Source organism: Chlorocebus sabaeus, chromosome 10, assembly GCF_047675955.1.
Source record: "Chlorocebus sabaeus isolate Y175 chromosome 10, mChlSab1.0.hap1, whole genome shotgun sequence".
Taxonomy (NCBI): domain Eukaryota; kingdom Metazoa; phylum Chordata; class Mammalia; order Primates; family Cercopithecidae; genus Chlorocebus; species Chlorocebus sabaeus.
This window is the reverse complement of record NC_132913.1, coordinates 84,078,088-84,091,809: the sequence shown is the minus strand read 5'-3', so window position 1 is coordinate 84,091,809 and position 13,722 is coordinate 84,078,088. Positions and strand designations below refer to the sequence as shown.

Here is a 13,722-nt window from a genome sequence, read left to right as displayed (position 1 = left end):
ATGTACATTTCACTGGTGATAGTGATGTTGAACATTTTTAAAAATATATTTGTTGACCATTGATATGTCTTTTTTTTTTTTTGAGATGGAGTTTTGCTCTTGTTGCCCAGGCTGGAGTGAAATGGCTCAATCTCAGCTCACCACAACCTCCACCTCCCGGGTTCAAGAGATTCTCCTGCCTCAGCCTCCCGAGTAGCTGGGATTACAGGTATGGGCCACCATGCCTGGCTAATTTTGTATTTTCAGTAGAGACGGGGTTTCTCCATGTTGGTCAGGCTGGTGTTGAACTCCCGACCTCAGGCAGTCCTCCTGCCTTGGCCTCCCAAAGTGCTGGGATTACAGTCATGAGCCACCGCATCTGATCATCCATTAATATTTCTTCTGTTGAGAAATGTCTGTTCAGATCTTTTGGCTACTTTTAAAATTAGAGTATTTGTTTTGCTGTTAAGTTGTCTGAGTTCCTTATATATTCTGGTTATTAATCCTTTATCAGATGGATGGGTTGCAAAATTTTTTCCCAGTCTTTGGCTTATCTCTTCACTTTGGTGTTTGTTGCCTTTGCTGTGCAGTAGCGTTTTAGCTTGATATAATCCCATTTTGCTTTTGTTGCATGTGCTTTTGAGGTCTTACCCAAAAAATTTTTGCCCAGACCAATGGCCCAAAGCATTTCTCCAATATATTCTTGTGGTAGTTTCATTGTTTCGGGTTTTAAATTTAAGTCTTTATTTTGATTTAATTTTTTGCACATGATGAAAGATAGGGATCTAGTTTCTTTCTTCTGCATATAAATATCCAGTTTTCCCAGCACCATGTCCTTTCTCCAGTGTATGTTTTGGTTACCTTTAGTGAAAATTAGTTGGCTGTAAATGAGTGGATTCATTTCTGGGTTCTCTATTATGTTCCATTGGCTTATGTATCTGTTTTATGCCAGTACTAAACTGTTTTGGTTGCCATATCTTTGTAGTGTATTTTGAAGTCAGGTAATGTGATTGCCTCCAGCTTCTTTGTTTTTGCTCAGGATTTTTTTGGCTATTTGGTACCGTATGATTTTATGACTGTTTTTTCTATACCAGTGAAGACTCTCATTGGTATTTTGATAGGGATTTCATTGAATCTAGACATTGCTTGAGGTAGTATAGACAGTTTAACAATGCTGAATCATTCAATCCATGAACATAGATGGAATTACTTTCTATTTTTTTGTGTGTCTTCTTCAGTTTCTCTCATTGGTGTTTTATAATTTTTCACTGTAGAGATCTTTTACTTTAGTTACTTTTATTCCTAGATATAATTTAATTGTAAATGGGTTCACGCCCTTGATTTGTTTGTTTTTGTTTTTGTTTTTTTGAGACAGTGTCTCACTCTGTCGCCCAGACAGGAGTGCAATGGCACGATCTTGGCTCACTGTGAACTCTGCCTCCCAGGTTGAAGTGATTCTTCTGTCTCAGCCTCCTGAGTAGCTGGCATTACAGCCATGTGCCACCACGCCCAGCTAATTTTTTTATATTTCTAGTAGAGATGGGGTTTCACCATGTTGGCCAGGCTGGTCTTGAACTCCTGACCTCAAATGATCCACCTGCTGCGGCCTCCCAGAGTGCTGGGATTACAGGCATGAGTCACTGCGCCCAGCCCTCTTGATTTCTTTTTCAGATTTCTATTAGTATATAGAAAGTTACTGATTTTTATATGTTGACTTTGTATCTTGAAATTTACTGAGTTCAAAAAAACCAATTCTAACAGTATTTTTGGTGGAGTTTTCAGGTTTTTTAAAAATCTAGGATCATGTCATCTGTGAACAAGGATAACTTGACTATTTCTTTTCCAATTTGGATGCACTTTTTTTCTTTCTCTTGCCTAGTTGCTCTGGCTAGGACTTCTAGTACTCTATTGAATAAGTAGTGAAAGCAGACATTCTTGTCTTATTTAGGTCTTAGAGGAAAAGCTTTCAATTTTTTTTCCCATTTTGTATAATGTCAGCTGTGGGTTTGTCATATTTGGCCTTTATTGTTTTAAGGTATGTTCCTTTTATATCCAGTTCTTTAATAGTTTTTATCATAAAGCGATTTTGAATTTTATCAAATGCTTTCTTGACATCTATTGAAATGATTTTTATACTTATTCTTGATTCCATTTGTGTTATTTATCACATTGATTGATTTGTATACATTGAACTATCCTTGCATTCCTAGGATAAATCCCACTTTATCGTGGTGAATGATATTTTTAATATGTTGTTGAAGTCAGTTTGCTAGTATTTTGTTGAGGATTTTTGCCTTTATGTTCATCAGAGATATTGGCCTGTACTTTTCTTTTTTTGTTGTATTATTTTCTGGTTTTGGTGTCAGGGTTATGCTGGCTTCATAGAATGAGTTTGGAGTTGCTTTTTTCTTTTCGGTGTCTTTTTGGAATATTGACTAGTATTGATATTAGTTCTTTAAATGTTTGATAGATTTCAGCAGTGTAGCCCTCAGGTCCCATGCTTGTTTTTGATGGGAGATTTTTTATTACTGCTTCAATCTCATTACTCGGTTTTTTGTTTTGTTTTGACAGAGTCTCACTCTATTGCCCAGACTGGAGTGCAGTGGTGCAATCTCGGCTCACTGCAACCTCCTTCTCCCAGGTTCAAGTGACTCTTGTGCTTCAGTCTCCCAAGTAGCTGGGATTACAGGTGTGTGCCACCACACCTGGCTAATTTTTGTATTTTTAGTAGAGACAGGGTTTCACCATGTTGACCAGGCTGGTCTTGAACTCCTGACATCAGGTGATCTGCCTGCCTCAGCCTCCCAAAGTGCTGGGATTACAGGTGTGAGCCACCATGCCCAGCTTCATTATTTGTAATTGGTCTGTTCAGGTTTTCTATTTTTTTTTCTTGATTCAACCTTGGTAGGTTGGTTGTATCCAAGAATTTATCCATCTCTTCTAGATTTTCAAGTTGTGGGGTTAAATCTGTTTATAATATTCTCTAATGATCCTTTCTATTTCTGTGGTATCAGTTGTAATAACTCTTTCCTTGTCTCTGATTTTATTTGAGTCTTCTCTCTTTTTTCTTGGTCTAGCTAAAAGTTTGTAGATTTTGGTTAACTTTTCAAAAAAGCAACTTTTCATTTTGTTGATCTTTTTGTTTTTCCCTGAAGCTTGTTTATAGCTGATGTATTTTTTTCAGTCTCAATATCTTTTATTTCTGCTCTGATCTTTATTATTTTATTCCTTCTACTAATTTTGGTTTTCATTCGTTCTTGCTTTTCTAGTTTCTTGAGATGCATCATTGGGTTTTTTATTTGAAGTCTTTCTACTTTTTTGATTTAGGCATGTATTGCTATGAACTCTCCTCTTAGAACTTTCTTTGCTGTATTCCTCCATAGCTTTTGGTATATTATGTTTCCATTTTTATTTGTCTCAAGGAATATTTTAATTTTTAAAAAATTTCCTCATTAACCCATTCATTGTTTAGGAGTCAATTTTTTTTTTTTTTTTTTTTTGAGATGGAGTCTCGCTCTGTCACTCAGCCTGGCATGCGGTGGCAGTATCTCGGCTTACTGCAAGCTCCGTCTGCAGGGTTCACGCTATTCTCCTGCCTCAACCTCCCAAGTAGCTGGGACTACAGGTGCCCGCCACCACACCTGGCTGATTTTTTGTATTTTCAGTAGAGACGGGGTTTCACCTTGTTAGCCGGGATGGTCTCGATCTCCTGACCTCATGATCTGCCCACCTCGGCCTCCCAAAGTGCTGGGATTATAGGCGTGAGCCACCATGCCTGGCCAGGAGTCAAATATTTATTTAAAAATTTTTAGAGCATTTTCAAAGAAGATCCACACAGTCCAGTTGGTCATTAGTTTCATTAAGTTTTGTCAACTTAAATAACAAACAGAGAGAGGCTCTCTAAAGGAAAATGATGTTTATTTGTAATAGGGCATTGGTGTGCTACAGTAAACTTGTGCATATTCAGGGAGGTAAAGGAAGACAGGACGTTGAAGGAAAAATAAAAAGGATTAAAATTGTTTTGAAATGATTATTCTTGGCTGCCAGGATGAATAACAAGGGCGATGCCAGTTTGAGGTTGAGCAGGCAGTTGCTGGGCAGATGTCCTCAGAGAAACTTTTTTTGTATAAGGTTGAGATGGCCTTTGTTCCAGGTTGCAGTCTTTTGTGTTAGTTTTATTATCAAGCATACAAGTATGAGAACTCTCTCTTCTTAGCCTTCCTCAGCTCTGTTTGTCAGGGTTTGTTTTGGTTTTGTTTTTTTCTTTTTTTTTTTCCTAACACAAATGACTCCATGTTGATTCTGGCCAGTTTTACATTTTCCCCTTTTGAGTAAGATCTTTCTCCAAAAGCATCACTGATCAATTACCCCATAGTTAGATTTTGATATCCCTTGGTGCTGGAATAGACCTGTCCCAGGTTGCTGGTCTAATCCCACATTGTAATGATTGGTGACTAGGAGTCAGTGTCATAAACCTTTTAGCCACATTTGAGCACTGAGGGAGGTTTGAAGGGAGTGGCTCTGAGGCTAAGTCTACCTGGAGTCCATTATTAAGTTCAGTTTAGTTTGTTCCATAGTCTTTTGCTATCATCTCAAAATGCTGGGCCAGCATTAAGCTGTTAGGAGTTGTAGTTCTACAAAATTTAAACAAGTTAACAGAGGAATGCTAGTGATTTTTGTACATTGATTTTATATCCTGAAACTTTGCTGGAGTCGTTTATCAACTGAAGGAGCTTTTGAGCCGAGACTATGGGGTTTTCTAGGTAGAGAATCATGTCATCTGCAAACAGAGATAGTTTGACTTCCTCTCTTCCTATTTCCATGCCCTTTATTTCTGTCTCTTGCCTGATTGCTCTGGAAAGGACTTCAGAAAGGCAATTCCATTCACAGCTGCCACAAAAAGAATAAAATACCTAGGAATATAGCTAACCAGGGAGGCAAAAGATCTCCACAATGAGAATTACAAAACATAGCTCAAATAAATCAGAGAAGACACAAAGAAAAACAGATAGAAAGTTTAAAAAGGGAAAATACAAAGTAAAATGATCAGTTTGCATAATAGTTTTGAACCATGAACCTAGGCTTAAACACAACCAGTTGAATACATCAAATGACCATTATTCTTCAAGTAAAAAAGGTCATTAAGAAGGGTAAGGGTGTCATGATACGAAGTCTTGTTCTGACATCTTGGGAAAAGCTATCTGAAGAGTGAAAGTGTCAACTTCTCATCCTGGTTTGTAGTTTAGATGACTCTGATTATGACATCAGGTGGCTTGGTGAACTTTTTGTGTGGCCCATACATCAAACATGAGGCTTATTTCTTAAAAAGCATCTAGTTTCAGTTAATAGGGCTTTCAGAACAAAGGTGTTCTCATTTTCAGTAATTCCATGGAAGAAAGTTGGATTGGAAGAATCTAGAAGAATGCAGGATCTAGTCTAGTCTGTCAAGTAGTATAGTCTATCAAGAACTTGAAAACAATCAACAGAGCTACATTCTAATAACAGGTGTATTACAGCTTTTATTTAGAAACATAATTTTTATTATCTCTGTATTGATCACATAGCAATCTCAGATTAAAAAACTTCTTGAGGGCTGGGCACAGTGGCTTATGGCTGTAATCCCAGCACTTTAGGGAGGCTGAAGCAGGTTGATCACCTGAGCTCAGGAGTTTGAGACCAGCTTGGCCAGCATGGCAAAAACCCCATCTCTACTAAAAATACAAAAAAATTAGCCAGGCATGGTGTTGTATGCCTATAATCCCAGCCACTCAGGATGCTGAGGCACGAGAATCGCTTGACCCCAGGAGGCAGAAGTTTCAGTGAGCTGAGATCGCGCCACTGCACTCCAGCCTGGGCAACAGAGCGAGACTCCGTCTCAAAACAAAACAAAACACACACACAAAAACCCCAAAACAATAAAAACCTCTTGAGGTTTTTAAGGTCTTAAGGTTCCTAGGCCTGCCAGCAATTGACAGTTTTTATTTACTCACTATCAGGCTTGGAACATTTAAAGTCAGATATTCTGTGCATCTTCTCAAATATAACATTTTTGATAAAGCCTTGGTAATGTAACTAACATTCAATACAATATTTCCAGTCGTGTCCTGTTATAAAGAGGCCAGATTTTTATTGGACTTACAGAAGAAAAAAAAATCATATGGCCATAAGAATACTCAGATAGTTTCCAAATTTTGTAGGAACCAAGTAGAGAAAAAGCATATGATTCCATCTTTGTTCACAAAAGTATACTTTACCAAATTGCCTGCTTAAGAGATAAATTTTCCTTAAATCTGGAAAATAAAACATTTAAGTGAAGAGCCAACATTTCAAGTAGAAGTCATAAAAACACTATCAGTTGGTCAATCTCATGTAATTAATTTTTGTTCTGCTTGATTTTGATTAGCAGTTTCCTGAGCCCATCAGTTTTTTCATCAGGGTTTTGGAAATTTTTATTTAGTTAATTAATCTTAAAGTTATCAGAAATCTGTGTTTAAGAGTGCTTATTGGACAGGTGTGGTGGCTCATACCTGTAATACCAATGCTTTCGGAGGCTGAGATATGAGGATCCCTTTTTTTTTTTTTTTTATTTGGTGACGGAGTCTCCCTCTGTCACCAGGCTGGAGTGCAGTGGCTTGATCTAGGCTCACTGCAACTTCCGCCTCCCAGGTTCAAGTGATTCTCCTGCCTTAGCCTCCCAAGTATCTGGGACTACAGGTGCCCACCACCACACCCAGCTAATTTTTTGTGTGTGTTTTAGTAGAGACGGGGGTTTCACCGTGCTGGTCTCGAACTCCTGAACTCAGGCAATCTGCCTGCCTCCACCTCACAAAGTGCTAGGATTACAGGCGTGATCTACCGCGCCCGGCCGATATGAAGATCACTTTTGAGGTCTGGAGTTTGAGACCAGCCTGGGCAAGATAGGGAGACCAGGTTTCTACAAAACAAAAAAAGAAAAAAAAAGTTTTAAAAAAATACATTAGCTGGGTATGGTGGCACACGCCTGCAGTCTTAGCTATTCAGCAGGTTGAGGTGGGAGGATCACTTGAGCCCAGGTGTTCAAGGTTGCAATGAACTACAGTTGCAACACTACACTCCAGCCTGGGCAACAGAGTGAGACCCTGTCTTTAAAGGAAAGAAAAGAAAAAAGCGAGAGAAAGAGTTCTTGTCGTGTGTCTCAGTTCCCCTGGCTAGGAAAAGGGATTCCCTTCCCCCTTGCGCTTCCCAGGTGCCCTGCTTCAGCTCTCGCTGGTCGGGCTGCAGCAGCTGACCAGCACCGATTGTCCGGCACTCCCTAGTGAGATGAACCCAGTACCTCAGTTGAAAATGCAGAAATCACCGGTCTTCTGTGTCGCTCGCGCTGGGAGTTGGAGGCTGGAGCTGCTCCTATTCGGCCATCTTGCTCTGCCCCGGCAATAAAGCTCAAGAGTTCTTGTTAAAGTTTTTTCATGAAATACTTGATTGCAATACAGCTGATTGCAAATGCTTTTGGAGAAGAATTGAAAACAATAACTGTGGATGACAGAAACTTATCATAGTCATGGTTCAAATCTGATGAAAGCCTCAAAGTGATAAGGAAATTTTAGTTATTTCTGTTAACATGCAGCATTTTAAGATATCAACTAGAATCATGACTGACAGCATTATATCAGGACCATCAGACTTTTATCAATTTTACATAATTTTTAGAAATGTTGACATCAATAGTATATCCATACAAATATAACTTTGAAGAAGATTTAACATAACCGAAATTATGACTGATAACATATTTGATTTCTATGAATTTATATAATTTTGTAGCATATCAATAACGTGAATATAACTGAAAGAAGATCTAGTATCACTTATCATTTGACAATGTTTTCCATATAATTTACCAAATAAGCCTAATCATTTAATATCGCTACAAGATGAGAGATATATTCTTGGAAGCTTTTCAGGGACCCAACTAGAAAATCTGAAAGCTAAGATAAAAAAGACTTAGTTTAGAATTTTTGGCCAGGTGTGTGTGGCTCATGCCTATTCTCAGAGCACTGTAGGAGGCCTAGGAGGGTGGATCACTTGAGCACAGGAATTCGAGACTATCCTGAGCAATACAGTGAAACCCTCTCTGTATAAAAAATAAAAAATAATTAGCCAGGTGTGGTGGCATACACCTGTGGTCCCAGCCACTTGGGAGTCTGAGAAGGGAGAATCACTTAAGCTTGGAAGGTTGAGGCTACAGTGAACCGTGATTGCACCATTGCACTCCTCCACCAATAAAAAAAAGAAATTTTCATCTTTGGGAAGCTTGCCAAAGAAGTCAACAGGTTCAAAACACTTGATCAAAAGAGGATCACAGGTCATTGTGAAATAATAGTTCATTTAAAGTAATAAAAGACTTAAAAAGCAATACAGAAAATTGTATGGATATAAAAAATTAACCTTCTTAAAGTTGAGTTATCCTAAGTGATAAAAAAAAAAACTAATAAAGATTAACACAGGAAATTATCCTATAAAACATCAGTATTGTGTAATTTCCTGTGTTATCTGTATTAGGTTTTTTATTACCAAAAGATAAAGAAAAGTCTGTTGCAGTGTGACTTCATCTTCTTATGGGAAACTCATTTAGATAACCCAGAACTTAAATGAACCTGATGAACGGGTACTTGAATTTAATCAGATACAGGAAAAATGTGTCTAAGGTTATAAGTGTAAGCCCATATTATAGAGGAATATAAACAAGAAAGCTAGTATTAGGAACAGAGGAATAAGTGGCTTGTAGAAAAAGTAAAAGCATGTGATATGGTTTCCTGATTACATGGAACAATTGAGACATATCAAGAAAAGCCAATAATATAGAATCAAGTTATCCAAGAGGAAAACATTGTTTTTCTAGATGAATATTTTGACTTCAGGCCATAATAGTAGAGTTAGAACTGAAGAAAAAAGTTACACAGGAGGTGACAAAAAAGGTTGAAAGAGAGGTTGTCACCTGAGGCCTTCTTAAAGGGAGAGAGGAAGAGCAGATCTCAGGAGGAAATGTGGCAGAAATAGAAACTCTGGACAGTGTAAAACATGGCGGTTAATGAAAACAGATTTCAGATTTAAAAATCAAAACCTTTTCTGATTTTCTAAGAGTAAATGAATATTTCAAGAATATTTTACACAGGGGACCAAATTTTTAGTTTTGCGTTAGTGTATCTTTAATATCAAAGCTTAATCTTTAGAAAGACACAAATCTCTTTTATAGCCAATTTGATCACATGCAGAATTTTCTTTCATAAAGTCACTCTTCATCAACTTTTTTCATGACTTACTTAGACCTTTGATAACATGCTTAGCCTTTCTGTCTTGTCCAAATATTTCCTATTTCTTAAATAACCAGTCATTTTACTTTAGGACAAAAATGTATCGCATAAGTTGGTCTTAGACAAAACTATTCTGTTTTCTTTCTAACCTTCCTTACCAAAAACACATTCTCAACCCATAACTTTATTCACATCTCTCTCTTACTTACTGGTTCCTTTCTATCTTGTTTCTATTTTTTTCTAAATCTATATTTTGAAACAACCTTTAAATAACATCCAAATTAGACAAAATTATTTTTCCTCAATAAAGAACACATTTTTATGCCTTTCTTATAAGTTTTCTCATCAATAATACATTATTTTTAATATATTTTATATACATTACTTAGAATTGTTATTGTAAATTAATTTATATTTTTAACTAGAAATTTAACTCTTAGTAACCTTAAATTTAACAGGTAATTTGAACTGTCACTTATTAGTATTTAATAGATGAGAACCAGCTTATTTATTAAAGATTTACTTAAGTCACTGAACTAAAAGACACTTGGGTTAATTAGTATATAATTTATATGAGTATTCATTTATTGAAGCCAATCCGAATAGAATTTCTTAGGGGATTTTGGCCAGCTATGCCAATACATGTACATATGTATAAATGTACCTGAACATATATAGACATACTCAAAAGTCTTAATAGATTTCATTTTGGAATTTTAATTATAAAGTAGTAATACAAACTCACTGGTTTATGAAAGATAATTAGATTCAAATTATATTTCTGACAAAATTGGGCCCCTATATGTAATTAAGACTGTGGACCAAAATTTGGGGTAAAGTAGCCTACAGGATGCAGATCAAGTAAAATGTTAAATTAGGCACACAGAAAACCTAAAGTAAATTCCCTAGAAAAGACATGTGTAACAAACAGAATGTAAATTCCATAGAAACTAGGGTCCTCAAACCACAAAGACATTTGTCTTTACACCAGAAAAGACTTACCAGAAGAGACAAAAGGTCTTCTGTCATCCCAGGAGAGATGTAAGGTCCTTTATTTACCAGATCCAGAATAAAGTCAAGAGGTTCTACCTTGATTTTAGAGGGAGAGAAGGTCCTGGCCTGACAAAAGGTGTGCTGTGGAAACAGAGAGCTCCAGGGGCTCAAGTGAGTACTGCACACCAGTTCTGAGCATCACAAACTGTGTCCAAAAGTAATCCTATTCTAGGTCCTACCTCTGGACACGCTTCATGTCAACCTAAATAACAGAGAGGGGGCTCTCTAAAATAAAATAATGTTTATTTGGGAATAGGGTATTGCAACAGGAATCCACAGGTTATAGTAAATTGTTTGCATATTCAGGAAGGTAAAGGAAGACAATGAGTGTCAAGAAAAAATGAGGAGGATTACATAATTGTTTTGAAATAATTATCCTTGGCTACAAGGATCCATAACAAGGGTGGTGCCAGCCTGAGGTTGGACAAGTAGTTGCTGGGCAGATGTCCTCAGAGAAGTATTTTTTTGTGCGTGTAAGGTTGCAGTGGCCTTTGAAGAGTTGTGGTTATCGCAGAGTCTTCTGTGATAGTTTTGCTATTAGGTATACAAGCATGAGAACCCTCCCTTCACAGCCTTCCCTGACTCTATTTGTCAGGATTTTTTAAAAAAAGAAAAAAGATAAAAGAAAAAAAACACAGTGACTCCATTTTGATTCTGACAACAACTTTCATTGTCAGAACTGAATTGTTTCTTTATCTGTAGGGTCTATTCTCCATCTCTTTTTCTCCCCTTATAATTTATCAAATAAAATGTTTTTTTTATACTTTTGTATTTTCTACAGTTTAGAGTTTGCTGATTCCATCCCCATGGTACAGTTGAACATGTTTTTCTATTTTCTATAAATTGATAATTAGAGCCATAGGTGTGATTAGATTCAGGTTATTTCCCACTGATCCCCATCCCTGTTCTTTTTTTGCTGTTGCTGCTGCAGGAATAGTTCATAATATGTATACTTCTAATAAGAGACACTCACTCCCTAATTTCCTTCCTTGTCATCCTAGTTTGTTTCGTTTTCTTTCTCCCTTCCTTCCCCTCCCGTCTCTTTTTTTCCTCTTCCTCTTTCCCTCCCTTCCTCCCTTCCTTCCATTTTTCCTTCCTTCCTTCTGTCCGTCTGTCTGTTGTTCTTTCCTCCTTCCCTCCTTCCTTCCAAGAGCCAATGCTTCATTGCTGCCTTTTCATCTTACATGTGGCTAAACAAGACAGATGATTTCTTAAATGTATCATCCATCTTTCCCAAATTTGCAAGAGTTTGGGATCCTCTTAAGTTTTAAGACATTCCCAAGAAAGTTCCTCACTTGTTTTCTCCATTTTATACCCTGGCACTTGAAGTTTCCTTCCTGTAGTCTGAAGACTTCTTAAAATGTAGAGCCTGATCTTGTTCTCCATTCTATTCCTGGTGTCTAAGATAGTACTGAGCACACAGTAGGCATTTATTATATTTGAGCTGTATCAACTGTGTCAATTAGGCATACTGAATGGAATAATTGAGATTTTAATGGACTATTTCAAAGGTATGTGCAGGATTAAGAGAAACCAACAAGAAATGAAAAGGTGCTAAACTAGTAACAGAGCCATCTAGTACTCCAAGGTACCAGGACAAGAGAAGGAACAAACCTAGAGGGCTGTAGGAGTGGACACCATTCCTGGAGCTGTAGCCTGGTTTGCAGGAACACTACAGCCACTGCCAGCCTGTGGCTCAGCAGGAAAAAGATGACGAAATACATACACTAACCTTATTTTCTCCTACCCTCCTATCTGCTGATACCTCTAACTCCTGAACTTAACTAGAAGCCAGTCCATAAAAGTCAGCCTCCCAAAATTCAGGAAAAAGTGAGGGATGGAGAATGGATCTGGAGAAGCAGATGTAGAAACTGTAGTACAATGGACAAAACCTTCCCTGGAGTATAGCAGTTATTACAGTTTCCCAGGAGGCTAAAACTTTGTTTCACTGGGCTTGGACAGTGATTAAGGGAGGCAGGAGCAGGGAAAAAAGAGTGTGGCCTGAATATATTAAAGCAGCAGTCCATAAATCCCCTCCACTCAAATCTTTCTACAGCTACTTAGTGCCCTTCAGTTACTTTTATACAACTTCAAGTCTGCCTTTAGTGTTAATTTTAACCTGATTTAACCTATATTCCAGGAAGAGGTAAGCAATATTCAGTTGATCTGCGCCAGACCCAGCCTTTTAATTAAGAGATTATTCTGGCCAGGTGCGGTGGCTCACGCCTGTAATCCCAGCACTTTGGGAGGCTGAGGCGGGCGGATCACGAGGTCGGGAGATCAAGACCATCCTGGCTAATACGGTGAAACCCCTTCTCTACTAAAAAAAAAACATACAAAAAATTAGCCGGGTGTAGTGGTATGCGCCTGTAGTCCCAGCTACTCGGGGGGCTGAGGCAGGAGAATGGCGTGAACCCGGGAGGCAGAGGTTGCAGTGAGCTGAAATCGTGCCACTGCACTCCAGCCTGGTAACGGAGTGAGACTCTTTCTCAAAAAAAAAAAAAGAGATTATTCTGACTCTATGACATCAACTAGACTTGAGTATAAATGTCTATCTTGTTTTGAAAGTCTGAAAAAAGTCTCGTTTTTCTTGTTTTTAACTGACTTGATAATTGATTCTCAAACATATAGAGTGTACATCTGGGGGATGTTTGATGCTGGTTAATATAGAGGCTTTAAGTATTGGATTATGTATCCAACCAATTAAAGATGTAGTTCTGAACCAAGGACACTTATCAAAAAATCACCTGTGGATTATACCCACTAGAATGACGGTAATTAAAAAAAGACAAATAATAAGTTTTAATGAGGATGTGGAAAACCTAGAACCCTCATACACTGCTGGTAGGAGTGTAAAATAGTGTCGCTACTGTGAAAAAAACAGTCTGACAGTTCCTTAAATGGCTAAATATAGAGTTATTACATAACTCGCATCTGCATTCCCAGGAATATAACCAAGAAAAATGAAAGCATATATCCATACAAAAACTGATATACAAATGTTCATAGGAGTATTATTCATAACAGCCAAAAAGCAGAAACAACCCAAATGTCTGTCAATTGATGAATGGAAAAATAAAATGTAATATAATCATACAATGGAATAACAGGAATTTGAATAAAAAGAAATTAAATGAAATACTGGTATATGTTACAACATGGATGAATCTTGAAAAATGCTAAGTGAAAGGAGCCCATCACAAAAGACCACATATTATGATTCCATGTATATGAAGTGTTCAGAATAGGCCTATCTTTAGAGAAGGAAAGTATATTAGTGGTTGCCAAGGGATGGGAATTTGGGGAGTGATAGTTTAAAGAAAACTTTCTTTTGTGGATAATGAAAGTGTTCTAAGACTGTGGTGATGGATGTACAACTCTGAATATACTAAAAACCACT

General features: G+C 37.5%; 1 protein-coding gene across 1 annotated transcript in view; it reads left to right on the top strand.

The window, feature by feature from the left end:
• Window positions 1–13,722, top strand: part of PGAP1 (post-GPI attachment to proteins inositol deacylase 1) — an 80,711-nt gene that overhangs the window by 54,208 nt on the left and 12,781 nt on the right. The gene's annotated exons all lie outside the window — the stretch shown is intronic.